At 35.7% G+C, this 27,596-nt stretch overlaps 1 protein-coding gene across 5 annotated transcripts in view; it reads right to left on the bottom strand.

The window, feature by feature from the left end:
• The window catches only part of LOC112044075 (cAMP-specific 3',5'-cyclic phosphodiesterase), a 629,441-nt gene that overhangs the window by 383,312 nt on the left and 218,533 nt on the right, over positions 1-27,596 (bottom strand). The window contains exon 1 of one of the 5 annotated variants that reach the window (XM_052882558.1): positions 23,084-23,252. The exons of the other annotated variants lie outside the window; for them this stretch is intronic. The gene's annotated coding sequence lies outside the window, so the exon portion shown is untranslated. Of the gene's footprint in view, positions 1-23,083; positions 23,253-27,596 lie in introns of those variants that run through there. 5 annotated transcript variants of the gene reach the window in all.

The following is a 27,596-nucleotide window of genomic DNA, read 5'->3' as shown; positions in this document are numbered from 1 at the left end:
TCTTAGCATCTGAGATCCCTGTCAAGCGATCAGTTGTCCTTGAATACAAAATTGATTTTTTGTACAATTTGTTTTAAAATGTAAACAGAACAGGGAACGAGATAGCTCCTGTATTTCAATGTCGAGCAATAAATCTAATCTAATGCGGAAAGTAGGTGTTGTAAAAGACACAACATGTACACTAAGGATAAGTGAATAGGTACATCTTATTCCACGAACATTATTCAAATGTAAATTGTGCGCGTTTCTGCCAACCATAAACGTAAAACGTAAACAATCTAGCTCAAAAGAAAAAGGAATTACAATGGATGTTCTAATCTTCAATGGATGTTTATTGAAAACTCATGTCAAAATCAAAGAAAAGTTGTGGTGCAACCCATCACACTTCATCAAGTTTTCCTTTGATTTATGTGCACTTCTTCCCTTTCCCTACCCTACACTATCCTACTTCTACTCCTACCCTACCCCTGCCCTAACCTACCCTACCCCTACCCTACCCTACCCCCACCCTACCTCTATTCTACGCCTACCCTAGTATCCATAAAACCATCTACTAAATAGTCCGAACAAAGCCTAAACATTTTGTTTGGATAGGTAAGTTCTTGAGTTATAAAATTACAGCGAAAAGTGGCATTGAATTTATGTATACATAAATATAGTGTATATCAAAATAAATATATTACGTCATCAACCCATATTCGGCTCACTGCTGAGCTCGAGTCTCCTCTCAGAATGAGAGGGGTTAGGCCAATAGTCCACCACGCTGGCCCAATGCGGATTGGCAGACTTCACACACGCAGAGAATGAATATAATTCTCTGGTATGCAGGTTTCCTCACGATGTTTTCCTTCACCGATTGAGACACGTGATATTAAATTTCTTAAAATGCACACAACTGAAAAGTTGGAGGTGCATGCCCTGAACCGGATTCGAACCCACACCCTCCGGAATCGGAGGCAGAGGTCATATCCACTGGGCTATCACTGCTCTCAATATATTACATATACATAAATATAGTGTCCGTCTATGATTTTAAAATAATTGTGTTTTACCAAGTGCTCATTCATAGTTATTTACACAATACCAAAACACAAACAAGGTTTTTAAAAATTTGTCTCTTTGTTTTAATTATATTTAATGTAATGTTAAGAAAAAATTAAATAAAACCAATTATTAATAATAAATACAATCGTATAATAATCGATTTCAGTGTAATATTTTCTCTATTTAGATAATAATAATTCAGAAATATCCCCAGTATCTACCTTTTTTCCACATAATACCTTGCTATTTTTCTGTTTTAATTTTCCTATACTTGTAGTTAGACTGTATTACTTGATAAAGAGATGTCATAAATAGTTGGTTTTACTATAATATTTATTTCCTATACATTTTCATGTCATTTAAAAATAGCCTCATCGTCCAACCAGTGGAAGTAACTCGAGATAAATGCTACTAGACCGTTAGGCAAAAGCGGATAATTAACTCTTTCCTTTATCACTATCATTAGCAGCTCGTCTGAGCTTTAAAAGCTTGAAGTTTACACGCTGTAGCGATGGCGGCCAACTTTTTGTGTTTCAAATTAATGACGCGATCCAAGATTAAAGCATTAATTACAATCTACTCGAGATTTTACCTGCTTTCTGTTAAGATTTAGGAAATTCGACCTGTTATTTTGTTTTTACTTATTAACATTAAAGATCTGATAATTTAATCACTGTTTGTATCTCTTTTACACGTGTTATTCTTCTTTCTGGTAACCTAAAAGGTATTTTTTGTACGTAAATTAAGTTGTTCTTTGCCTAAGTGGGTCTTATCTGATTTGTACGTCGTGCCATTGTACACCTTATTTAATTCAATGCTAAAAATAGCGTGAACGGAAAGAATTAGATGGATAAACTTTCAAAGCTTTAATTAAACTTTTGTAATTTAAAAAAAAAAACAATTTTGCAATTTTTTATATTCATATTTTACTTTATAATCTTTTTGATAGAAAATAAGCCAATCAACAGACTCGAGCAAGTGCATAATTAAAATTTAAAATTAGTAGTGCTTAGTAAAAAGTTATTAGAAAGTGCTAACAACTTAAAGCTTTTAATTACCTGAACTTTTTTGTTAAAATCTTACCTACGTTTTTATCACAAGCATAATGCATTTACACAATCTCCAGGATTTATCTGATTTTATCTACATCTAATAACAATAAAACTGAATGTAATTATTTTTAATATTAGTGTACCCGTTGTAATAATTAACAAAGTAGACTCTACTTTGTTTAGAATAATTTATAAAATGACGGAAAATATTGTCAGCGCAAATGATGACCGCAAAAGGTGAAGGTTGTTCAAAATCTCAGCCGGCCTGGCTTACTACACACAATATACACAGAAAAATCATTATAAATGTGCCGGCATACATACGAACATAAAGCCGTTACGCTCTGTGGCGTATGTCTGCCGCGTTTGCCACCACGAAATGTACTAAGAGCCTGGAATGGCTAGATTATCCTCTTTTCGTAAACGCTGTTACATAAATAAATACCCACTGTTCGGAGCTTAGATCGTGGTAGACTGTCCATGTCCACATAAAAACGTGAATATTTTTTATAGGATAATATCCTGAGAAATAATGTCCCCAGTCGCCGGACTTATAGCTTCAAGACAACCTTTCATTAGATACCCTTAAAGTTTGATCTTTATTAGTGTGTTTAAAGCATTGCTACGAAACTAACTGACTAGGGACATAAATTCTCATATTCATCTTCAACACTAGGTGCTTATTAAACTGAAGCTTGGCGATCAGGTTAGGTTTCAGGCTCTTTCGGTCTTTTGTAACATTATTCGTTTATTTTAAATCGGAAATCCCGCCTTAAGATTGTCACCCTTGATTGCTGGGTACTCATACATGATTTATACATGACCCGCGGGATCTATGGTACTTCCAGAATGAAAAGTGCCTATGAGTTAATCCAGAGTAAAATCTATTTCCATTCGCAATTTCAGCCAAATCGCTTCAGTAGTCGCAGCACACACTTACATACTTTCACATTTACACACTTACACAAAAACTTTCGCCTTTATAATATTAGTGTGATATATAAGGGAATGATAACATTCATTCCTACCGCAATTACCTGTAGTAACACAAGCTAACAAACTTTCAGCTTTATAATGTGGAAGGTCTGGTTAACACAGGCTTGTGCTAAAAGTACCTGACGGGTTTACGAGTGTACCACACTGGCCGAATTTACCAATATATCGCAATTTCGCTCCGTAAAGGAAACGGATATTTTTGATGTTCTATTCTACGAGCTAGCGAACAAACGGGCATATATTTCCAGTCTACCCTCGTCAGTGTTTGTGAGTGAATACTTATGGAATCACCGCACGTCAGTCCTCGTTACATCTATCACTTTTCTCGGATTTTGTTACGCTAAATTCTAACGTTTTATGTTTGCCCTTGACTGCGATCTGATCTAACGTTTTATGAATGACCTGATTACGACTAACAGCCAGTTTCTTCATGTAAATCTAAAGTAACAGTAAAAGTAGTAAGTAGTAAAGAAGACTTTATTTTTCAGTGAACAAGACCGTCACTTTTGATTTATGACGTTACTTTGACTGTTACTTGCGATGAAGAAACTGGCCGTAAGTGACGACGCTTTCTAAGATTTTAGTGGGCATTTGGATAATCAATTTTGGATTTTGGCTTACCCCGGATTAGTGCCTATGTGGCATTATGCTTGAAGCCTATTAGGTATCCCTTGCTGTAAACAGGTAAAATCTGTAGCAGCCTAGACTTCTCTCTTACCTAATACTTGGATTCGCAGGTGAGGTGAAAAGTTACATAAGGTGAAAGACCATATATAAGAGTGTGTAGTGTCTTGAATAAAATAAGGACTATGTTACTCAGTGAAGATGTAGCTTATTTTTGGGAATATTTGTTCCCAAAATCGGTTCAGAAATTACCCTCTACAATCTCAAAAACTCACAATCCTAACCTATTTTTAATATTAAAATGGAATACAAATAAAATGTTGCTTCAGTAATAAAGTAACTAAATATAATTCTTAATATTATCTTATTTATATAGCATTTTAGTTAATATACTCAAATGTTGTACAACTTGGTGGTCAATAACGAAATGTTTATTCCATCCAGTTAATAAATGACCGTAAAAAGCTAATTTGAAGCCGAACGGTCGTCCCTTCCGTCGTTTCATGCTTGCCCGACAGCTAAATATTTGCGCAAACAACTTATTTTCTTACTTTGTAGTAGCTTTTTTGGGCGTTTAAGAGATATTTTATTATAAACGTTTCAAAATATCGACGGACTAAATCCTACTAATATTATAAACGCGAAAGTTTGTTTGGATGTTTGTTACTCTTTAACGCCGCTACACTACTGAAGCGATTTGGCTGAAATTTGAAATGGAAATAGATTTTACTCAGTAGCCGCACTGTCATCGCGCCGTTGACAACATCGCTGAAATATTTTTTGCGTGTCAGTTGTCATCGAAACGACTAATTGATCATCATCATTAACACATATTCGGCTCATTGTTGAGCACGAGTCTCCTCTCAGAGTTAAAGGGGTTAGGGACTTTCAATCGGTGGCCTTGACCAGACGACACCAATCAGCTCAGATACTATCTAATAATGGATTAATGAAAGAGGGAGATAGTATTTCTTTTACTTTTAATGTATATCCAGAAATAGGGTAAAAGAATTAGGTTAATGCGAAGGTGTATATCAGAGTAACTAGCCGTGTTTAGCTAATTTGGTAAAGCTTTCGGGAGACAGACGCCCACTTCGCACGTCAAAGTGATATAATTATGTGCAAAAGAAACACTTGTGTGCAAAACGAAACCTTGCTCGTGAAGAGGTGTAGTCTTTGCACATTCCTCTTTTAATTAATTTAAGTAGGTATGTATGTTAATATTTAACACATCTATACTAATATTATAAAGCTGAAAAGTTTGTTTGTTTGTTTGTTTGTTTGATTGAACGCGCTAATCTCAGGAACTACTGGTCCGATTTCAAAAATTATTTCAGTATTAGATAGCCCATTCATCGAGGAAGGCTATAGGCTATATATTATTCCCATATTCCTACGGGAACGGGAACCACGCGAGTGAAACCGCGCGGCGTCAGCTAGTCTACCAATAAAAACCTTAACATTTTCTTAAGATTACTGTTAAAACTGTTTTAAATATTAGAATGTCGATTCTATTATTGTTAAGAAAATGTTAAGTTTGTTATTATGAAGATATGTCATCATCATCATCATTATCAACCCATATTCGGCTCACTGCTGAGCTCGAGTCCCTACAAAATCACCGCAAAAAGTGATCCGAATAATAGCCTACGACACTGAGAGCACACATACACAATTAGTCTTTAATTCCATTATATATTTATGAATAGTTATGTAGTTTTTACACTTCCTGAACACACAACTCGACATTGTAGACGATATTTAGGTACTATTAGTTTAAATAGCATTCGTTGTTGACTACAACTAACATTAAGTTGACTATAAATTTCCTCATTTGAGCTCCTCATTTTTCTACGCTAGTATTTAGTACACATCTAATATCATTGACCAATAGACAGCTTTATTGTCGCATTTTTTTATTTATATTATTTTTTACAAGTGAGGCTTTGAAAACAATCTCACCTGATGGTAAGTGACGATGCTTTAAACAAACAAAACTACAGCTTGTTTAATAAAGGCTTTGTAAAGTAATATTACCTGTATTTCTACTTCGTGATACGGCAATTATTACACTTAATTATTATAGTACGTATATTACACAGTATCTACGAGTATTGTAATTGCGTTACATGTAGACGCTGCATAGTAAGTTGAGACGCGACCTACATAAATTAGCCATTGTAATAAAATTATCTCATTGTTATGAATCTTTAGATTTTATTTCTCGTTGAAGAAATACTTGATTGAAAAGTTCACGACATTTTTCTCTTTTCGATCATGCATACCTAATTCGGAAACTTTGTTCTTATCGTAGGCTTGTTACTTTATTTCAGAACTTTATAACCATAACTCACCTTAGAAAATCATCTGTAGCCGCATTATCTATACCTACTAATATAATAAAGTTTGTAGCATTGCAGCAGTAATCTCTGAATCTACTGAACCGATATTTTAAATTCTTTTACCAATAGAAAGCGACGTTATCTGTGAGTGTCATAGGCTATATTTTATTCCCATATTCTCACGGGAACGGGAACTACGCGGGCGAAACCGCGTATCTACTATAATATATTTTAGTAAATCAATGTACTAAAATATATCAACAGCGTCTTTCTTCCACAGTCCAATGTCGCATACTGACTTTCTTTGGACATATTACACGAAAAGATGACACGTCCATAGAAAGACTTGTGGTGCAAGGAAATGTAGAGGGCAGAAGAGCGCGTGGCAGGTCACCAATGCGCTAAACTGACCAAGTAAAAACCGCTCTCTATGGATCGCTCCACGAATGTGCTAGGAGAGCCACACTACGGGAGGAAGGGCGACGGATAGTGAGGCTTGCCACCACACCCAAATGACGACCACGACCACTCTGTCAAGAGTGTAACGACAAAGAAAAATAAATCAATTTATTTGTTTTTTAAGGTTACACAGCGAAGATGAAATTCATATATGTAATTTAAAAATTTTAAGTCTTCTGTGTGTCTAAACGCGGATTACGCGGAGCTGTTCTTTGTACTCAGAATACATAATCGTCGTGATTTTACAATCACGAAAACTTTTAACCAATTATTAATTAAATTAGTAATTGGTTAAAAGTTCTTTTAAACCAATAATGTTTTTGAGAATGTTAATTAATAGAACTTTAAAACGAAATTATAATTTTCTAAATATTTTCTATTAATTATATTTATTAACAAAGTTCATCTTAATTTTACAGATGTTTCTGATAATCGTGTGCCATCCTCGAACAAAAGTTTGGCAGTCAATATATTTTCTACTAGCTGACGCCGCGCGGTTTCACCCGCGTTGTACCCGTAAGAATACGGGTATAATATATAGCCTATAAAGCCTTCCTCGATAAATGGGCTATCTAACACTGTAAGATTTTTTTTAATCGGACCAGTAGTTCCTGAGATTAGCGCGTTCAATCAAACACACAAACCAACAAACTTTACACCTTTATAATATTAGTATACATTTAAATATTTAGGATACATCCGAATAAAAACAATTGTGTAGTTCTTATAATAAAATCATATTATAACTATGTAACGTAAGGTCACACTTGAAGCAATGTCCGAAGCAGATAATTTTGGTGTGGTAAATAAATACTTTTTCTCAATCGCGAAGTTCAATGCTCCCATTGTGAGTCATTAATCTAGGCTGATAATGATCATTCTTACGAGTAACAACTCTAAATAGATTATTATCATAATAAAGTTCAAATACATACATAAATTTATTATTGAATGCGATTTATCATAGTTTTATAAAGATCTTGTTACCGGTAAATTATGCACAATATATTTTGGCAGTTTGGGCTGTGCCGCGTTGAAAGAACCTCATGACTAAGGGCCCCGCATAGGTTCGAAACTAGTCGGGCATACTCCGACCTTATATCACTTGAGTTTTAGCGGTATCATAATCAATTAATATGAATAACACTCACGATAGTTTAAGTTCTAAAATTATCTATGTATTTTACAATTTAGGAATATTTTTAACCGACTTCCAAAAAGGAGGAGGTTCTACGTTCGGCTGTATGTATGTTTTTTTTTTTTTTTTTTTTTTTATGTATGTCCAGCGATAATTCCGTCATTTGTGGACCGATTTTGAAAATTCTTTTTTTGTTTTGAAGGGTTTGATTCCAGGGTGGTCCCATTTTTTTCATGTCAGGATCTGATGATGGCATCCTGGAGAAATCGAGGGGAACTTTTGAAAATCGTAGAGACGGCTAGTGCGTTTGTTAGTGTTTCCATAAGGTATTTTAAACCACTACAATTTAATGAAGGTCTGGAGTCGGTTTGATGATGGTCAGCCGATACACAGACGATGGAACTCGTCAACGATTTACAGCAGGTACCTTTTGTTTGGGCTTGATTTATTTGTATTGATGAGAACTTTCCACCTAGATGGGTTGTGACTGTATTAAGGGTCTGATGATGAAGACGAAGGACAGTTAAGAGAACTCCTCAACGGTTCACAGTAGCTACCTTGTGTTTGGACTTGATAAATTTGTATTGATGAGAACTTTCCACCTAGATGGGTTGTGACTGTATTAGGGGTCTGGTGATGAAGACGAAGGATAGTTAAGGGAACTCCTCGACGGTTCATAGTAGCTACCTTGTGTTTTGACTTGATAATTTTGTATTGATGAGAACTTTCCACCTGGATAGGTTGTGACTGTATTAGGGGTCTGGTGATGAAGATGAAGGAGAGTTAAGGGAACTCCTCGACGGTTCACAGTAGCTACCTTGTGTTTGGACTTGATAAATTTTATATTGATGAGAACTTTCCACCTATATGGATAGTGACTGCACAGGGGGTCTGGTGATGAAGACGGAGGACAGTCACCTTTCACGTTTTTCTGAATATTCATATTACGTGGATAAAGGGGGAGTGAAACTTTGTATATGAGTTAAGGTAGTATTTTTAAAATTGGGATCGTATGACTTAGATACTTATCATAAGAAAATAACGTTTCAACTAATTGCTTATTAATTTTTGTTCACACTCAGTAGGTGTGCTAACACTAAAAATTAAAAAATAAAAATTTTAATAAAAAAAATTCAACCGACTTCCAACTCAAAAATTAACCTAAACTAAAAAGCAAAAAATAACATCTTACCTATGTGCTACCTTCTGATCAGTTTGAAGGCGGTGCCAATCCAGTGTCATGTTTTAATTAAAGCCGTTTCTGAAAGAACCACAGAAATTTTGTAATTTAAACGGCTTGAATTAAAACACTGGCTTGGCACCGCCTTCAAACTGATCAGAAGGTAGCACATAGGTAAGATGTTATTTTTTGCTTTTTAGTTTAGGTTAATTTTTGAGTTGGAAGTCGGTTGAATTTTTTTTATTAAAATTTTTATAAAGTGACATCTTCAGACCGGTTAATCCACAGAATACAGACAAAGCGCTTGATCTTGGATTAAGCTTGGTTTTTGAGTTAAAAAAGCCCGTTAACTTTTTACCTTTGTGGACTGCTTATTGATAACTAGCGGACGCCCGCGACTTTGTCCGCGTGGAATTAAGTTTTTCACAAATCCCGCAGGAACCATGGACGTTTTCAGGATGAAAAGTAGCCTATAATGTTAATCCAGAGTAAAATCTATTTCCATTCTAAATTTCAGCCAAATCACTTTAGTAGTTGCAGTGTTAAAGAGTAATAAACATCCATACAAACTTTCGCGTTTATAATATTAGTAGATTGGATAGGTAAGTACCTACACTATCATAAATCAGCCCGTAATAAACCCTGATGAGTACACCAAAGGAGGATCACCTGAACGTTGTAGGCTTATAAGGATTTTATAAGTCCTTCCGTTTTCTCTTACGGATTATAAATATTTTAACAACTTGTCCGTTTCAATATTGAGTTGCACAGCAATTTCCTGAGTGCATAACAAACTTTTAAATCGTCTGCTCTAGGGATGTTTTTAAGTAGATAAAAGTTTTATCGACACTTTTTTACTTAGCGCGAACTTACTTATTAGTTAAAACTATTACTTTCTTTCTGTAGTAGAATTCATTAAGGCATCTCGTGAAATACAGAATTACTAAATATTTTTAAGGATAGATAAAATTTAGATATGTTTATTAATAGTTAATATAGTATATTGTTGTACCAAAATGCTACAAAAACTCAAGTAAATTATGTCATTAAAATAAATATTTCTTGTTGCTGTATGTTGACTAACCTGTTTAACAATCCAATTTGAAAATAAAAATAAATACTGATACACATTATCGTATAAGATATTAGTGAAAAGCGTCCTAATAAGAATACAATGGAATATTTGCTAAACCTGGCTAGTGTGTTATTTTAACACTTCATATTTTATAACAATTTTAGGTATGAAAGCTAAATTTAATATAGATAATATGCTCCCGACCGACTTCTTTTTTTTTTTTTTTTTCGGTCACGGCGGCTAATCTCATGGTGAGATTAGCCATGTACGCAGGAGATATTATAGTGCACAAGTGTATGCGCAAGCACAGGTGCACTCTCTCTTCCCTCACTCTCGAAATCCGATGGGACGGCAGACCGACACGACCGGTGAGAGATCAGGCGCAGGACCGACGGCTTTACGTGCTCTCCGAGGCACGGGGGTGTGGTGGGGTGTACTAACACCGCCAACTTCCCAACTCCAGGCTGCTATTAAGATTTTCCTTGTAAGAAAAATCCCAATTTGTTTTTGTTGGCCTGACCCGGGATTCGAACCCTGGACCTCATTGTCCGAAGCTGAACTAGCTAACCACAGGACCAATGAGGCAGTTAAAATAGATACAGCTTTATTGGTATACATAAGTTGGCAGTGTCGTCCGTGATTTAAAGGTCTACCTAACATAGATATAATATCGTAATAACCTACATAATGATTTACCTTTATAGACAGGCTAATTCACGCTTGGGCTGTTACCTATTCTTTGACCTGGTAACTGTATTGTGTTTGTATGACTGGATTATATCCAAACTAGATTTATTAGGGTTTTTCAAAAGCTGGCTTAACTTGTATCATTCTCTAAACAGAGGTTTTTAATAGACTAGGTAAGTACATGACTTGACGGCGGTTTGAGTAAGTTTAAGTATTTAGTGGGTACATCATAACCACAGAAAAAAGTCAACTTGGTACCAACAATTTTATTTATTCGAATTCCTAGAAGTTTACCTACAATATACGATGCATTTAAGATAACATGATATTTTAAAAAATGAAGAGAACTCACTGGCAGTAAATGTGTGTGCAAATATTTGTTTTATATGAAAAACAAAAGTTACAATAAAATTTAATACTACATAAATATACTAATACAGATTGAGTTTTTACGTCCGTTATAACATGTATAATAACCCTTATAACCGTAATAATTAACTGTTAGTGATAATCGGATTTCGACGTTTTCGTAACGACTCGTATAACCCACATCACTAGTCAACATGCTACGGTAAACTCATGCCGCCTTTAACGTGAATGTAACTTCGAGTTCTAAACTCTGAACTTATGCTTGCCCCTTTCAAACGTCGCCTAATTTATACATTTTGAGGGCCTTGAAACGTAATACGACGGTAGCCTTGATATTATAACAAGTTAGCCTTTGACATTCCCAATCTAAGTTTTTTGGAGCTGATATTATCGATATGGCATTGCTATACTACGCAAATCGGAACGTAATTAAAGTTTTTTGTACACACAAATACCTAACTTGGCTTTAATCGAATTTTCGCGTGAACTTTCAAAGCTTTATGGCGTGAAATTAAAATATTAAATGACAAAACAGTTTTGCTACAGATGTTTAGGAAATTGTCAAAGGCGACAAAAGGTTTTATTAAAAGGTAATTTTATTTAGATTTTCTACTCTCTCCTTTCTTCTATTAGTACTTAAGCAATTTTAATAAAGTAAAAATGTATTACATTTTGTACCATTATAATTAGGTATATAATGTAGGTAGTGCCATAAGTTTTTTACCTGTCTGTGTAGATGTATTTGTTACCTATCTGAAAACTATAGAATCAAAGAAAAACTATATCTAAAAAAGTGTAAAACTATTTTTGTAAAAACTTGAGGTTAATAAGTATTGTTGAAGGAGCTTCAATTTCAAAAACGAACTTCTGTTTTGGTGCAGACAAGAATCTAACAAATTCATACTGTCATATAATTAATTTACATTTTATTTAAATTTTGTTAAACATGAGACCGAATATTTCTACATGAAAGTATTTAGAGACGTCGGAATAAAAATTATAAATTAAGTTTCAGGTCAGACAGCGGAGCGTCAAAGTTCTTCTAGCAATATAGTTTCTCCGAATCTAATTTAAATTCCTGACCCAGAACGTAATTTCTCTCAAAACTACGCTCCTACTTAATAAACAAGTTATTATTTTAACGAGATATAAAGTAAACCCACCCGCACCATGCTACAGCGCACGAACTGTACCAAAATATAATCGGAAATCGGAAATCCTAAAGTAATAATCGGACCGTTTTGAATTAATATATCTAATTTCAACCATATTATCTTTTTTATGATTTTATAAAGGTTTATGGTTTATGGTATTGTGGGGGTAATCTCTGGATCTAATATTTTTTTTTTTGTAAACCCCGTATTCTAACGGGAACGGGAACTAGGCTGGTGAAACCGCGGAGTGTCGGCTAATATTTTATAAAGACAAAATATGAATGTCGAGACGCTTTACCGCTATTTTACATATATTATAATTGATACTTACATAAATTGCAGTCCAATTTTGACCACCGTCCTAAGTAAATTAATTTTATATATCACAAATACCACACAAGCGAAACCCATTTTCCGAAAACAATGTTCATCAATTTCACGCGTTCGAACAGTGACCTTATAAATCATATTCACGCGCGAGTATTATCAGCAAATGTCGGCGGCGATATTGTTTGGAACTGCGATCATCCGAGAAATTTGTAACATTACGTAAATGCCTTCACACATAACTCCAAGCCAAATACGCGATAAATACCATAGACATACTGATACAGCATGCTTTAAATGTCATGGACAGACAAGGTGTGAAACTGTACCTATTGCAAAGAATGGAGACACTTGAAGTTCTCTTATTCAGCCGATGGACATCTACTGCAGGTCATCGGCCTTTTGTAAGGACTTGCAAACATCACGAACCTAAACCGCCTTGATCCAGCGAATCTCAATGAGGAACGGAATGAGCATTCGTTGTTCCCAGCAGTTCCTCCTCTGGGCCCGCCACACACTGCACGATTAGCATGGGAAGTAGCGAGGGAAGTAGCCAGGCAAGTGGCGAGACTACGTTACTCGTTCGGCCACGTTTCATGCCACTCCTCCAGCCCACGGCTCCCTAAATTATCTTTTTACTTTAAATGCAAATAACCAGTATGGGAAGTCGTGATTATTAGCGCGACTAAATCGCGGCAGCACGAGCGCCGCATCGTAAGTAGCATTGTGTAGGTGCGGCATAAAGTAAGAATAGCCGTAATGGTCGCCAACGTAGACGAGATAAAGACCAATACCATCCCCTTTTCGAATATCGATATTTCAAACAAACTAATAAAGGTCCAATGGGGACGTTAGGTTTTAGTGGTGATAAACCCTAAAATTAAATTGACCAGAATGAATATTCGGTATTAATATGTTAATGTGATAGCCTCCGTTTCAAATATCAAGTTTTCATAACTAAAACAAAATGGCCGGTGAAATCCCTGTTAAAAGCGACGGGCCAATTTTCACTTTATTTTCACAATTCAACCTTTTAACAATTCCCAAACAATAGAAGTTGTGTTTGACAGCTAAGAAAATGTTTATGTTAACTGAAATCAAACAGAAATGGAATGCTATTGAATAGAACACACCTCGGTAATACTCATTAGAATAATTGAGAAAAATTCTTAATAGTAAGTACTAGTGTTTTATTATTTTTAAAATTAAATTAAAAAGGACACTAGGTATATCTCAAGGAATGCTGGTTTTAGTATTTATTGGTTTGGTATTTTTTATCACCTTGGGAATTATTGACTACAAACTCACCTGATAGTAAGTGATGAAGAAGTTTTAGTATTTAGAATCACCTGTTTGATTTCGCTTTACAACAATTTTGAAAGACCCGTTATCTGTCATGAATGGTTTAACAATTGAACCTTCCCACGCCACGAGACCCAATGTAGATCTTAAACTGTTGTGATAATTATTATTATTAATTTGCACAAACAAATGTACAACATGACATCTCTTTTTTTCAGTTCCAACGGTTTTTAAATAAAAAGCCATCGCATCACATGCGCCAAGTAATGACGCACTCGCTAGAAAATGCCGTAAAGATTTACATTGTTAAGCCTCCTTCCTATACTTCACTAGTATCCTTTAAATTAAATCACAGTTTAATTGTTTGACAGAAAAAAATAATAATTTGTGAGTAAGGTTGCCATGTCTATCGGTATTCTACAAGAATAGAACCAACCTTATTTCGGGAAGTGCGCTCTGGAACTATTAATTGATATTTTTCCTCCTTTATCAGAAGGACTGCTAGGCATTGTTAAGATTGAGATGATTGCATTCAAGCTAGCTTATATGGCAAAAACAAACCTTTATTGTTGACAAGCGTGGTGGAGTTACTCGTAACTTTCTGCTGGCCTATTCACTATTTCGGCCTTTATTTATCCTATTGAAGTGGACAAAAAAGTGTCATCATCATACTACATGATATCCACCGTAAGAAGCACCGAATGACTTTTGTAATTTGTATCATAGTATGTGGATGACATTTTGTCAATTGGTTTGTTTTTTTTTATTTTGATGGGTTGATAATGAAGATCAAATTAGGAAATGGACCAGTAAGCCAGTGACGTACAGTTTCCCATGAAATTATGATGATTATTACTAGGCTCAGTAATTGTTTTACTATTAATAAACGGGGTTATTCCTCTATAATATACTCCGTAGAACCAAGAATAATACACGGAGTACTGTTATATTTGCCCCTTTGTTTCTATTCGTATACCTGAGCATGTGAACACATCCATACCTACGGCAAACGCAATTAGAGAGTTGGAATAGCTAATGTTAAAATTAATTTTATTTAAGCTCATTATAAATTTTCGTCGTTTTGTTATTAATTTGTCACTCGGATTTATTCACCTTAAAATTGTTACTCTATTTAAATTCGAAACTCGGTGGGAGTTTTGTAAGAATAGTGCTTCTATGTTCAAAAGATTTTCGTTTAGTTAGAAAGATGAATATGATGTTAGAGTTTTTAGTAAAATTATATAGTATTATTAATTTTCATTAAAAAATGTTACTAACTTGTTTTTTTAAGAGTCAGTTCAATCATTAGTTTTCTAACAAAATGGTCAGTGATTAACTGACAGATTATGATGTGTAGGTATCTATTTCAAGATATATCGAATTAGAATTAGATATCGAATACCTATGTGAAATTTTAATATATTAATGAATAGCGGACGCCCGCGACTTCGTCCGCGTGAAATTCAGTTTTTTAGAAATCCTGATTTGGATTTTTCCGGGATGAAAATCTAATTCTATTCCAAATTTCAGCCAAATCGCTTCAAAAACAAAACATCCGAACAAACATACATCCATACTAATTTTCTCGTTTAGAATATAATAGTAGGATATCCATTTTCTTAAATTAAAAATAAAGAAGTTTCTTCTCTAAAGGTAAACATTATTTATTTTCAACGTTGTAGTACTTAAGTTTGATAAAATTAACATTAATTTCTTAGTATTTCTCAAGTCACTAATAAATAATAAGCCACGAGATAGCAACCGAGGCAGCAACTTGCCAGTCTTGCGACTTGAAACCACAAATAAGTCTCTTTGGTAAAATCGTGAAGGGACTTCTAATAAAGTTCTCAGACTTTTCACTGCCAAGTTTGTTGTTGCGAAGGTTTCTCCATTTATAGCTAAACTTGTGTTGTGAATACACTTTACAAGTTGTATAGTACCTAAATCATTGAGTACTTCAAGCCTAGTCTATATTAATACTAGCTGACGCCGCGTTGATTTCACCCGGTGGTTCCCGTTCCCGTAGGCATACTGGGATAATATATAGCCTATAGCCTTCTTTGATAAATTGGCTATCTAACACTGAAACAATTTTTCAAGTCGGACCAGTAGTTCCTGAGATTAGCGCGTTCAATCAAACAAACAAACTCTTCAGCTTTATAATATTAGTATACTCGTAGATTAAAAGATAGGTACGAGCACATGACACAAAACACATTACACCCGATTACATCGCGCAGTCGAGTAAAAAGCGTTAAAAGTTCTATATCAGAATTATTTCATGTGACATGTTTTATTTGATTTTTTAATGTTTGATATGTGTATTGTTGGCGTGTTTTACATAAATAAATAAATAAAAGTTAGACAAAATTGTTCTTACTAGTTTACAGTACGATCAAAGCTATATCACCTCGCTTGGAACACTCGCTAGATTTTTTTTTTATTTTTCCTACAACGCGCTGCTTTGTTCCCGTCCACCTGCAGTGTACGTATATTAAATTTCATGAGCTTATAATCGCAACAATACACTTCAAAACAGTGAGTTTGTTTGGCGCGAGAAATAAGCTCGGTAATATTACACCGGACGGACCCTGTGCAAATCTCTTAAAAATAGGTAGGTTTTACACAAACCCGCATAATAATGGATATTAATGACGGAACTCTTGGGTGCCCTTAGAACGAGAGTCTGCGACAGTCAGATATACCTCATTATAGATGCTGAAGGTTTTTTTTTTTATAAAGAATATTCGCCATACCTTTTTTTTATTATGACCAATATTCCTGTTCCCCTATAACTAGTCGGGAAAGATGTATTAGAAGTGTGTTTTTTTTTTACGTTATATAGGCTAGCGCTTGGCAGCGATCATGCTTGACAGTAAGCGATGATGCAGCCTAAGGTGGAACGCTCTTAACTTGAATATACCCATGTTGTAGGTGGTAGGGAAAACGGAAGCTGGAAGGGCATTCCATAATTTCGCAGTGCGGATCAGGAACGAAGAACCGAAACGCTTCGTACGAGTCCAGGGGACATCAACTACGTATGGATGCAGACCTCTGCGATGCCTGGCAGGGCCTGGTTGGGTCATGGTGGTGTTGACACGAAGCAGATTTCAAGGATCAAGATTCATTGTCCAAGTATAAAACGTAATTTTGTGATATTTTCTATGGAACTATCAAAAGAAATCCTGTCTCCAGTCAAACATTTGACTTCGCGAAAACACTATTTGCCCAAGTGCGGAAAAGGCCCTGAAAAAAAAGAAAAATCTATAAAAGTTTGATTTTTAACGGATTTTTAGGAAGGGTTGTCGCTAAGCTAAGTGATTGGCAACTGGAGAATTTATTTCCTAATTAATGCCATGGAAATTAAGAAATACGCTTTGAAAGTGGACAATTTTGGCGCCTCGAAACCTGTGACATTTCAAAGACTTTTTTGATTGACCGAGATTGACCATAATTAGTGAACGTACTTACTTATGGTAGGAGCATGTAAGCTCACAAAATTTCCGCATTCATAAAATGAGTGAGTGAGAGAGTTTCATAAAGTGAGCATTCATGTGTGACTATGACAGGATCTTAATCTTATCCTATTACATAAGTAAGAGAGAGGCTTAGTTGAACAAGTCTATAAATTAGTTATCATTTGCGTAATAAATGAATACGCGACGAAATATAAAAAGGCTTTATTTATCCCCCAATATGTGATAACATCGCACTGACTCCAGAAAGAATAAAACGTTTAGCCTTGCGACCGAGATTTGTATCTTGCGAGAATTGTTTACGTAATATACCTAGTTTGCTGCGAAATTTGGCAAAAGGACGTTTTCACAAGACAGAAAAAACTAAAGCATTCCATAAAAGTAAAAACCACCTGTTACTGCTTTTGATGTTCAAAGATCGAATATAACGTTAAAGTTTGGTTTACCTTTATCCCACGCAAAAATTCCCAACTCATAAAACCTTTAGATAACTAAAAACATAAACAAAAGGTTGAAATTAAAATACAATCAACATCTTTTACCTAAATATTTATACGCAATCATGTTACGAATATAATAACTGTATAAAAAATATTTCTAAAACAATTAGTGATTTAAAAAAAAAAGCATCTTTTTCATTTTTTTTTAAAGAATATTTGCCATATCTTTTCAATATGGCCTATATTCCCATTGCCAACTAGTCGGGAAAGACTATATTAGGAGTGGGTACAACAATTGAACGGGCGGGTTCGAACCACCACCCCTCGGTGATGAGTCCGATCGATCTTACCGTTGAGTTATTAAGGCTATAAATATATAATAATATAAGTAGCTGACGCCGCGCGGTTTTCCCGCGTGGTTCCCGTTCCCGTAGAAATACGGAGATAATATATAGCCTATAGCCTTCCTCGATAAATGGACTATCTAACACTGAATGAATTTTTCAAATCGGACCAGTACTTCCTGAGATTACCGCGTTCAATCAAACAAACAAACTCTTTATCTTTATAATATTAGTATAGATAATAACAATGTAATTAATTATATTTATACATTTATAAATTTTTAATAATGTTTTGTATTTTATACTTATATTGTTAAAAAATAAAAAAAAAGAAGTAATAAATAAATGAGAGATATAAAAATGTAAAATATGTATTATTTTTTTAATTCGGTATTTTAGTTATGTCTACACTTATCGCCAACACTGGGGTTTTCACGGGGTTTTCAAAATCAATAGATATAATAAGTTGAAGCACACGAATCTATAATATCTATAATATCTCAATAGTATCAATTATAAATGAGGTAAGCTACCTAATAATATTATTAAGGTTCTCTTCATTCCCTGTAAGTACTTTACGATGGTACTCGTACTTGAACAGTGAAGACCGTACTTATTGGTTCCTAGTCCCTTAAATACATAGATTAATGTCATCTATAGCACTGAAGGTCTACGAGAATATCTATACGGAATACATCGTATAAGACTAATCACAATTAGGCAGGTACTATTTGGGTTCTAGTGTGATTGAACCAATACTATGTTTTCTGTGCCAATACTTAGCTAAGAGTATACTCGAAGCCATAGAAAGTGGATAATTAAAACCATAGAAATATTCCAGAAATCAAGACCAAATAGCAAAGAAAGCAATCTATTTGTATGTCGGAAAAAACGTGTATGCATACAAAACTGAGATTCTTTGACTTCAATAGTATGAATAACACCAATTTGCGACTGTTTTTTCCGTACAACATTTCTTCAAAAGACTGTTTTCAAGGGTTTCAAGGTCGACAGAACTAAAAGCATTTTATTAGGTACTCGTATCGAAATGCGCGCCTCATTTGCAACTGAATTATTATAATGCTTAATCAAACGATGATAAACAATACATAAATGAATACAAGAACAACGATTTCGAAACAATGCATTGCACACTAATCTGAATAAAACAATGTAAGACTTTATACTGTGGACTGGTCGAGATTGCGGTGTTAGTAATAAAATAAATAACAGCTAAGCATACCTGTTACTTTTACAAAGAAATTACTTTTCTATAAAATATTAGTATGCGCTTGTAACTTTACACAAAAGGGGGTTTTCTTTAATTTGCATAAACATATGCATTTGAAGAATAGCGGTCATTTATTTTTTTATTATTATCAACCTATATTCGGCTCACTACCGAGCTGAAGTCTCCATTCAGAATGAGAGGGCTTACGCCAATAGTCCAACACGCTGGCCAAATGCAGATTGGCAGACTTCACACACGTAGAGAATTAAGAAAATTCTCTATTATGCAGGTTTCTTCACGATGTTTTTCCTTAACCGTTTGAGACACGTGATATTTATTTTTTTTAAATCCACACAACTGAAAAGTTGGAGGTGCATGCCCCGGACCGGATTCGAACACACACCCTCCGGAATCGGAGGCAGAGGTCATGTCAATTAGGTCACGGCTATAGTGGCCAACATGTTTTTTTAAAACGCAAGCCTATATATTGTATCTCTGCTAGTCTCAGGAACTACTTTGAAAATGTCTTTCTGTGTTAGATAGCCCATTTAGGAAGGCTTTAGGCTATATAAGGAGGAAGGCTTTAGGCTATATATTATCCCCGTATTCCTACGGAAACGGGAACCACGCGAGTAAAACCGCGCGGCATCAGCTAGTCTGTAATAAGCCGATAAAGAATGCATTACTCAGAATAGACAAATAACTCTTTTGTTATATTCTAGTTCCCAAAAGTCAAGTAGGAATAATTGCATTCAACTATACTTCTCTAATAGGTCTTTGATATAAACATTATATTAATAACATATTTCTACCCTTCAAAAGAATAAACATCTCCGCAAACTTCAACGTTTTCTCATATAGAGTGATATAGCTCACTGAAATTATAGTATGCGCGTTATCATCTGAGTCGTCCGGTCATAAAAGTCAAAAAAGATAGGAATGTGCAGCGCGCCTACCTGCGCACCCTAATTATCGATAAACGGCTACCTGCGCACGTGCTAATGATGAGTCAATAATGATTTGGACGATTCTGATTGGTCGGTTTCTAATGTAATTGCATTGCGTATTTTTTTTGCTATAAATGTGTTTACTGCAATTAAATAAATACATTCATGTGTTACTCGTTGCGCACTATGGATACTTTATTTTCTAACGTTGATCTGAAGAAATTACATGGCGATATTAGCCCTCAAGCTCGAACACTGATTCACAACGTATTCCTGTTTCTCAATGAATTGAAAAGTGATCCGAATAAAGTGGCTTCTCTAAATTTCAACAAACCACGTGAAATGGCCGCATTTGTTTGTGGTGAAAACAGAGCGACAGTGGACCGAATCAAGACGAAAGTATCACAATCAGGCAGTACCTGTATACCAAGAACAAATTTTAAGAAACCACAAACCGTCACTAATATTGACGATTTTGATAAAAGTGTGTTGAAGCGAACTGTAGCTTCATTTTATGAGAATGGAGAGTATCCATCCGTGGCGAAAATTTTAGAAAAATTCCGTGAACAATTACCCGATTTTAAATGCGGCAACACTTCAATGAGAATACTACTGAAGGAGGTTGGGTTCCAGTATAAGAAAAATAGCGAAGGACGTAAATATTTAATGGAAAGAACTGATATTGTTTGTGCTAGAATGGACTTTTTAAGGAAATTGGATTTACTTAGAAGAACTAACGATCAGCGACCACGTTTCTATCTAGACGAAACATGGATTAATCAAAACCATGCAAGAAAGAGGATGTGGCTTGGAAGCAACGATGAAGGAGGTTTCAAGAATCAGCCTGTGGGAAAAGGCCAAAGATTAATAGTTTGCCATGCGGGTTCTGCAAGGACTGGCTTCGTTCCAGATGCGAAGCTAATATTTAAAGCGGTGAAATCAAAGGATGCTGATTACCACACAGAAATGGATGGCGAAACATATATGGCATGGTTTTCCGAATTCCTGAATCTACTTGAAGAGCCCTCAGTTATAATTGTCGATAACGCAAGCTATCATTCGATACAGTTGGAAAAGATACCCACAAGAAACACGAGGAAAGCTGAAATTCAAGAATGGTTGACAAAGAAAAAGATTCCATATTCCAGCAACGAAATTATTGAAGAATTAATAAGAAAAGTAAAAGCCAGTAACCCGCAGAAGGTCTACGCTTTAGACCATCTGGCAAATGAACGAGGTCATGAAGTAATAAGGCTCCCTCCATATCACTGTCAATATAACCCAATATAATTAATTTGGGCACAAGTAAAGGGAGAAGTTGCGAAGAATAATAATACCTTCAAGATAGCAGATGTCGAAAATCACCTCCACCGAGCCATAGAAAATGTCACACGAGAAGACTGGGCCAAATGTGTTAGGCATGCCGAAGAACTTCAAAACAAAGATTTACAAAAAGCTCTAATTAGAGATCACGCGCCGCTTATAATAAATTTGGCAGAAGACGAAGATTCTGATGATGAAGACTCAGATGAAGATTAATTTTATTTAGTTAATAATTATATAATATGAAATATGTATTATATTAAATCAAATATTGTTAATTTTTTTAATTTTGTGAACAAGATACGATAATAAACTTTACTTATCGATAATATGTCTTTCATTGTTACACCCTTCTCTAGACGGCTCCATAAGACCCATAAGTGCAAGCGAGATAGATATAGAGAAATGATTTATGGCCCTAAGACTCAGTTGTTAACGCGCGTACTATAGGTATTTCGTCCCTCTTGATACGATCCCGTACAGCCCTTTGTACTAAAAGAGACATCCGTTACACATCGCTTCACCCTCGACGAGCCTACATTTTTGAATTCTCTACATACATTTTTTTTAAATAATCCGCATTTTTTTTATTTCAGAGAGAAGAAATTTGTGAAGTTGTGTGCAAATTCTTTTATCAATAGAAAGATACGTTAATGATTTAGAGTGTCAAAGATTATATATATTTTTTCAAGTGTTTTTTCAAGCATATATTAGTAGTAGTAGTTATTTTTTCACATGTTAACCAACAAAGAATGTAAATGTAGTATTTGAAATAATATTCAATACTAGCTGACGCCGCGCGGTTTTACCCGCGTGGATCCCGTTCCCGATGGAAAACAGGGATAATATATAGCATATAGCCTTCTTCCATAAATGGGCTATCTAACACTGAAAGAATTTTTCAAATCGGATGATTACTTCCTGAGATTAGCGCGTTCAATCAAACAAAACTCTTCAACTTTATATATTAAAGTATAGAGTATAGATTATAGTCAATGCATACGTTCTGTGTAGGTAGGTATATTTACTATACTTAATACATACATACATTTAAACATAGATGACACAGTAAATAATAGTATCATTATACCGTATGATATAGACAAGCCATAATAGGCTTGAATTAACAGGTATTATTTACGGAAGCGATCCGAAAACAAAGTAACACTAACGTGTCATTACGTAAGTTGTCTACTAAGTTTATTTTTTTTTAATTCATTTGTTATTCATATAATGTTGTTTTGTTTATGTTCTTACCGTCAAGGTCAGTATTGGCACCGGATCGTAAAAACCGGATCGAAGAACCACTATCAAATTAATCGCATCCAATTCCGTCACATGAACATTAAATGCATTCACGCGTTTATTATAACAATAACAGCAATTTCCTGCACCAGTTACTTTGGCAACTGAGTGCGTCAAACGAAAACACAACACACGCGGCTATGTTAATTACCAGCGACGCGATATACGACTAATAGGAGACGCACAAAAAATAGCATTTCATAGTTTCAAGGTTCCGAATTTAAACTACACATTCCATTTATGCATTAGACACTGGAACAAATCCTACGTTTTAATACTGGAGCGATGGACAACAGGGCACCCGGCGTGCTCTTAAGCGGTACTAATCGCTAATCGGACGTTATCGGGAAATATAGGTAGGTGACATTTCGCAGGCATGTGCCTCTTGCGATGTGCGGAGGGCGCGCCGCGGGAGGCAGCGCGCTCACTCGCGGTTAAGAGAGGACTGTGGGTACTGGGTGCGTTGAGTTCCGCTCAGTGGAGAGGCCCACGAGCGGAGCGCGCAGCGGGCGGCGGAGCGGATACTGGCTTGACCACTGGAGCGGAGCGGAAGAGAAAAACTAACCACTCCGCTACAGCGAAAGAACGCACCGACCTGGATCATCCCCCGCTCGTAAATAACCTAAATCGCTCTCGTGAATGTCATCTCAAGTCGTTTTCTTGTTCATTTGCTGCTTTAACTCGACCTGTGGTATCGTAACCTTTACCTTTATCATGGAAATATAAATATCCTCTTGGTAATAAATATAATTTCAGCCTAATGGGTATCGTATTGTGCGCCGATGGCTCAGTATTTATCGCTGTTACGAAACAAAATATACGAGCTATTATTATTATAACTTTATACAAAGTTATAACTTCATAAAAAGTTTTGTTACTCTGAATGGACTTTCTCTGGAAACATTGTTCCTTTTGACTTGTACTCGCTTACTTTGCCTTTATATTTGAGATACAACAAAATATTATTTACCGAGAAAGAATTACCAAAAGACCTCGCTGTTTTATATTTGACACGCTATAATTAACAACTTGCTTTAATTTTCAAATTAAAATAAGTAGAGATATATATTTCATATACTTTTATAATATATATCTCTTGATATAGATAATATAAATAATTACTTCATTTAATATGTAAGTACATTAAATATATTTTTGTCAAACAAAAAAGTTCGAAGAATAAAAATTTTGATACAATGGAACTTTGTATTATTTTTCTACTCTATAAATAGTTATTCTTTTAATATACCTATCGATATATAACTTGGTACAAAACTCGATACTTCTCTTTGTTCAACGTGAGTTTGAACGTTTATTAATGTTTAAAGTCAGTAAGTCTAGCAACATATACCCAAACGCAGTTTATTTATCCTAAACAGCGAATAATTAGTTTATTTTGCTGTTTTCCAAACCGAAAAAACGACAAACCCAAGCGACAACTGAAAACGGAGCATCCCCAGAGAAATGTCGAATTTAAAAAGTTCTGTTAAAAAAAATTATTCATCGGTTTTTCAGAGAATAGCAAAATAACTAAGTTTAACCATAATGGACTTCTGCAAAGTAACGCCCGTTTCTATTCAACACTTTCAAACATACATGTTACGACAGTTAATAAGCATAATCCTTACCTTACCTTATCAGCCGATAGACGTCCACTGCTGGACATAGGCCTCTTGCATGGACCTCCAAGCACAACGATCTCGAGCCGCCAGCATCCAGCGGCTCCCTGCAACCCGCTTAATATCCTCGGTCCACCTAGTGGGGGGTCGCCCAACACTGCGCTTTCCGGTGCGAGGTCGCCATTCCAGCACCTTGGGGCCCCAACGTCCATCGGCTCTTCGAACTATGTGGCCCGCCCATTGCCACTTCAGCTTCGCGACTCGCTGAGCTATGTCAGTGACTTTCGTTCGTCTGCGGATCTCCTCATTCCTGATTCGATCACGCAGAGAAACTCCAAGCATAGCTCGCTCCATCGCCCGCTGAGTGACTTTGAGCCTTCTAATAAGGCCCATAGTCAGTGCTTATTCTGACTATGGAATAAGCATAATATTATGTGACAAAAGCAAATTATCCCTCCGTTCCAAGATCACTCTCTACAAGACCTGCATCCGTCCAATAATGTCCTACGCTTGTGTAGTGTTTGCCCACCGCCCAAGGGCGACTCTAAAACCCCTTCAGGTCCTTCAGAACCGATTCATGCGTCAGGCCACGGGCGCTCTGTGGTTTGAACGCAATAACGACTTACATAGAGACATAGATCTCCCCACAATAGCCCAATAGGTATATGAAACAGCTCTCGAAAACTTATTTTGAGAGAGCCGCCACCCACTCCAACCAACTAGTCGTTGAGCTTACAACTACACCCCCGATACCAACGCTGATTGTAGATCTAGATGCCCAAAAATATCTTTTAAATAACGAACGACGATGCTTCCCAGGCAACACAAACACAAGCTACACAGCGTCTTTGCCGGCAAAGACAAGGTCCCCGATATCTGACGTCACTCAGACGTGGAATTTTTAATTGACGATCTCTGGGGCCCCCTGACTGATACACTCAGGTTAAAAGACCCTTCCCAAACGGCCCTCTAAGCCAAGGTCCGAGTGTCTATGAAAACGCCCTTCGAGAGTCCTTCTACTCTTCCTCATCAGGCGATACTTCTGTGCTCGTCCATTCGCCGTGATGCCGCTGAGGTCCTATTAAGGAGCATACGGCACTTACAAAGTCAAAAAAAACAAATATAACCCTCTCCTCGCATCACTGTCATCAGGCAATGGTACCTGAAGGTATTGAAACCTAATAAGTGCAAATTAAACGTAGTACGGAAGCCGTACGCCACAAATCGATGTTCCGATAACGTGTTACGTGTTACAAGTGTGAGTGTTTACTTAAAATAAGGCTGATAACGATGAAGTACCGCAAAGAGTGTACGCGGTCAAACATATTGGGTATTGTGTCGTATCTCAGACTAAATACATAAGGACTAGTATCGCACCCAAATTAACGAACAAAATTTTCTGCCATTTTCTAAGGAAAACGAGCTTAGATTTCATACATATCTTATACTAAATTAGCAGTTTTTGTTTGTTTTTTTACACTATTTAACCACACAAAAACGTATTTTTACGGAGGTTATTAACCGACGGACACGATTGTAAAGTATGAAACATCGATTCTATTGAGACAGTGTTTTTAATCGCATAAGATTGTTGATCATATACTTTGAAAGAAAAATAATGTCTTTATCTAATTAGTCTGAGGTCGTATCAAGAAATTGTTTTAATAGGCTAGTTCGGATAATTGTGTATTTGAGTATATTTAGCTAGAAACACAAGATTTGCAGAGAAGACACTAAGAAATATTTCACACATTTGACTTATTTTGAAAAGGAATGACACGAAGAATGAAAGAAAGAAAGACAGAATGAATGAAATGACGATATTTGGTATAATATGATTTCTCTTATTATACCGATGACTGTGGATAAAAACTTTTCATTAATTTATTATTCATTGTTCAATTGTTACCATTGGACTTCCTTATCTGACGTCTGTTAAGATATTTGTTATGTAGGTACGTACTGTGTACAGCTTGACAAGTTCGTTCATAACACTCCCAATGGCCCGCGCGGGCCAGGGAGCGTGTAGCGATAAATGAAAAACCCACGACTGATGCACCTCACTTCCCCGCACGCACGATTTCACACCCGCGCATACTTTCCCCTCGTCGCACATCATGGGAGTGTTCATCGAACTTGCCAAGCTATAGAAACAGACTAGACTCACGAATCAAGTCCCGCGGCTAAAACCTGAACTAAAGTAATTGACATCGCCTTACACAAATGACAATGAGAGCCATTAAGACATTAGTTGCTTCGTAGCGCACAGTATATATTAATTTTATACCTTCTCATCATGCCATCCACTGGCGATTAAGTAATCTCACATGCCTGTAGCGCTAACGGCTTGTCAGCCGATATAACTGATCGTGTGTTGGTGGCGCTGCAGGCATGTGAGATTACTTGATCGTCAGTGACTAACATCAAGTACACCTATGAACATCCAAAACATTAACTTTGGAACTTTAATTTTAAGTTTTCGACTTTTATTACCACCATTAGATTAAGTTAAATTATGACATAATCCTGACATTTCAAAATTCGAAATAAATGAATTTTGAACTTTGATTTTTTTTTATTTTGAAACACTACTAAGCGTAGGTAATAGAAGTTAAAACATATAAATAAATAAGAACTTTTTAAAAATTGTACCTACATTATTTTTTCTTCTACTTATTTCTAAAACTAAAATGTTATTAGAAGTAACATCGCATATAATAGCTAGACTAGATGATACTCATGATAATAAAGTTAACTGCGTATTATTACTTATTTGATTTTATACCTTACCACATAAAACTTAAGGTTCAATAATGAACTAGCGGATCATTGTTTTATTTCCATTCTGAAAGACATAGTTATTAAGTACTCAGCTCACGTACCTATTATATTTATACTTAATTAAAACAATGAGCAATTCAAAATTTAGGTACTAGAAGATTGTTATGACTTTGCCCCCTTATTGTTTCAAGATGATTATGATATAGCAGCTTCGGAACATAAAGTCTTCGGTTAATATCCTGGTTTGGCTTTAGAGACAATAAGTTATTCTGTCACCCAAATAATTGTCAATAGTAGCCCAGAGACTTGGTCTCTAACTATGGGCCTCATAAGAAGGCTCAGAGTCACACAGCGGGCGATGAAACGAGCTATGTTAGGAGT

This window comes from Bicyclus anynana, chromosome 7, assembly GCF_947172395.1.
Source record: "Bicyclus anynana chromosome 7, ilBicAnyn1.1, whole genome shotgun sequence".
Lineage (NCBI taxonomy): Eukaryota > Metazoa > Arthropoda > Insecta > Lepidoptera > Nymphalidae > Bicyclus > Bicyclus anynana.
The sequence above is the reverse complement of the archived record's forward strand: the minus strand, read 5'-3'. Positions and strand labels throughout refer to the sequence as shown.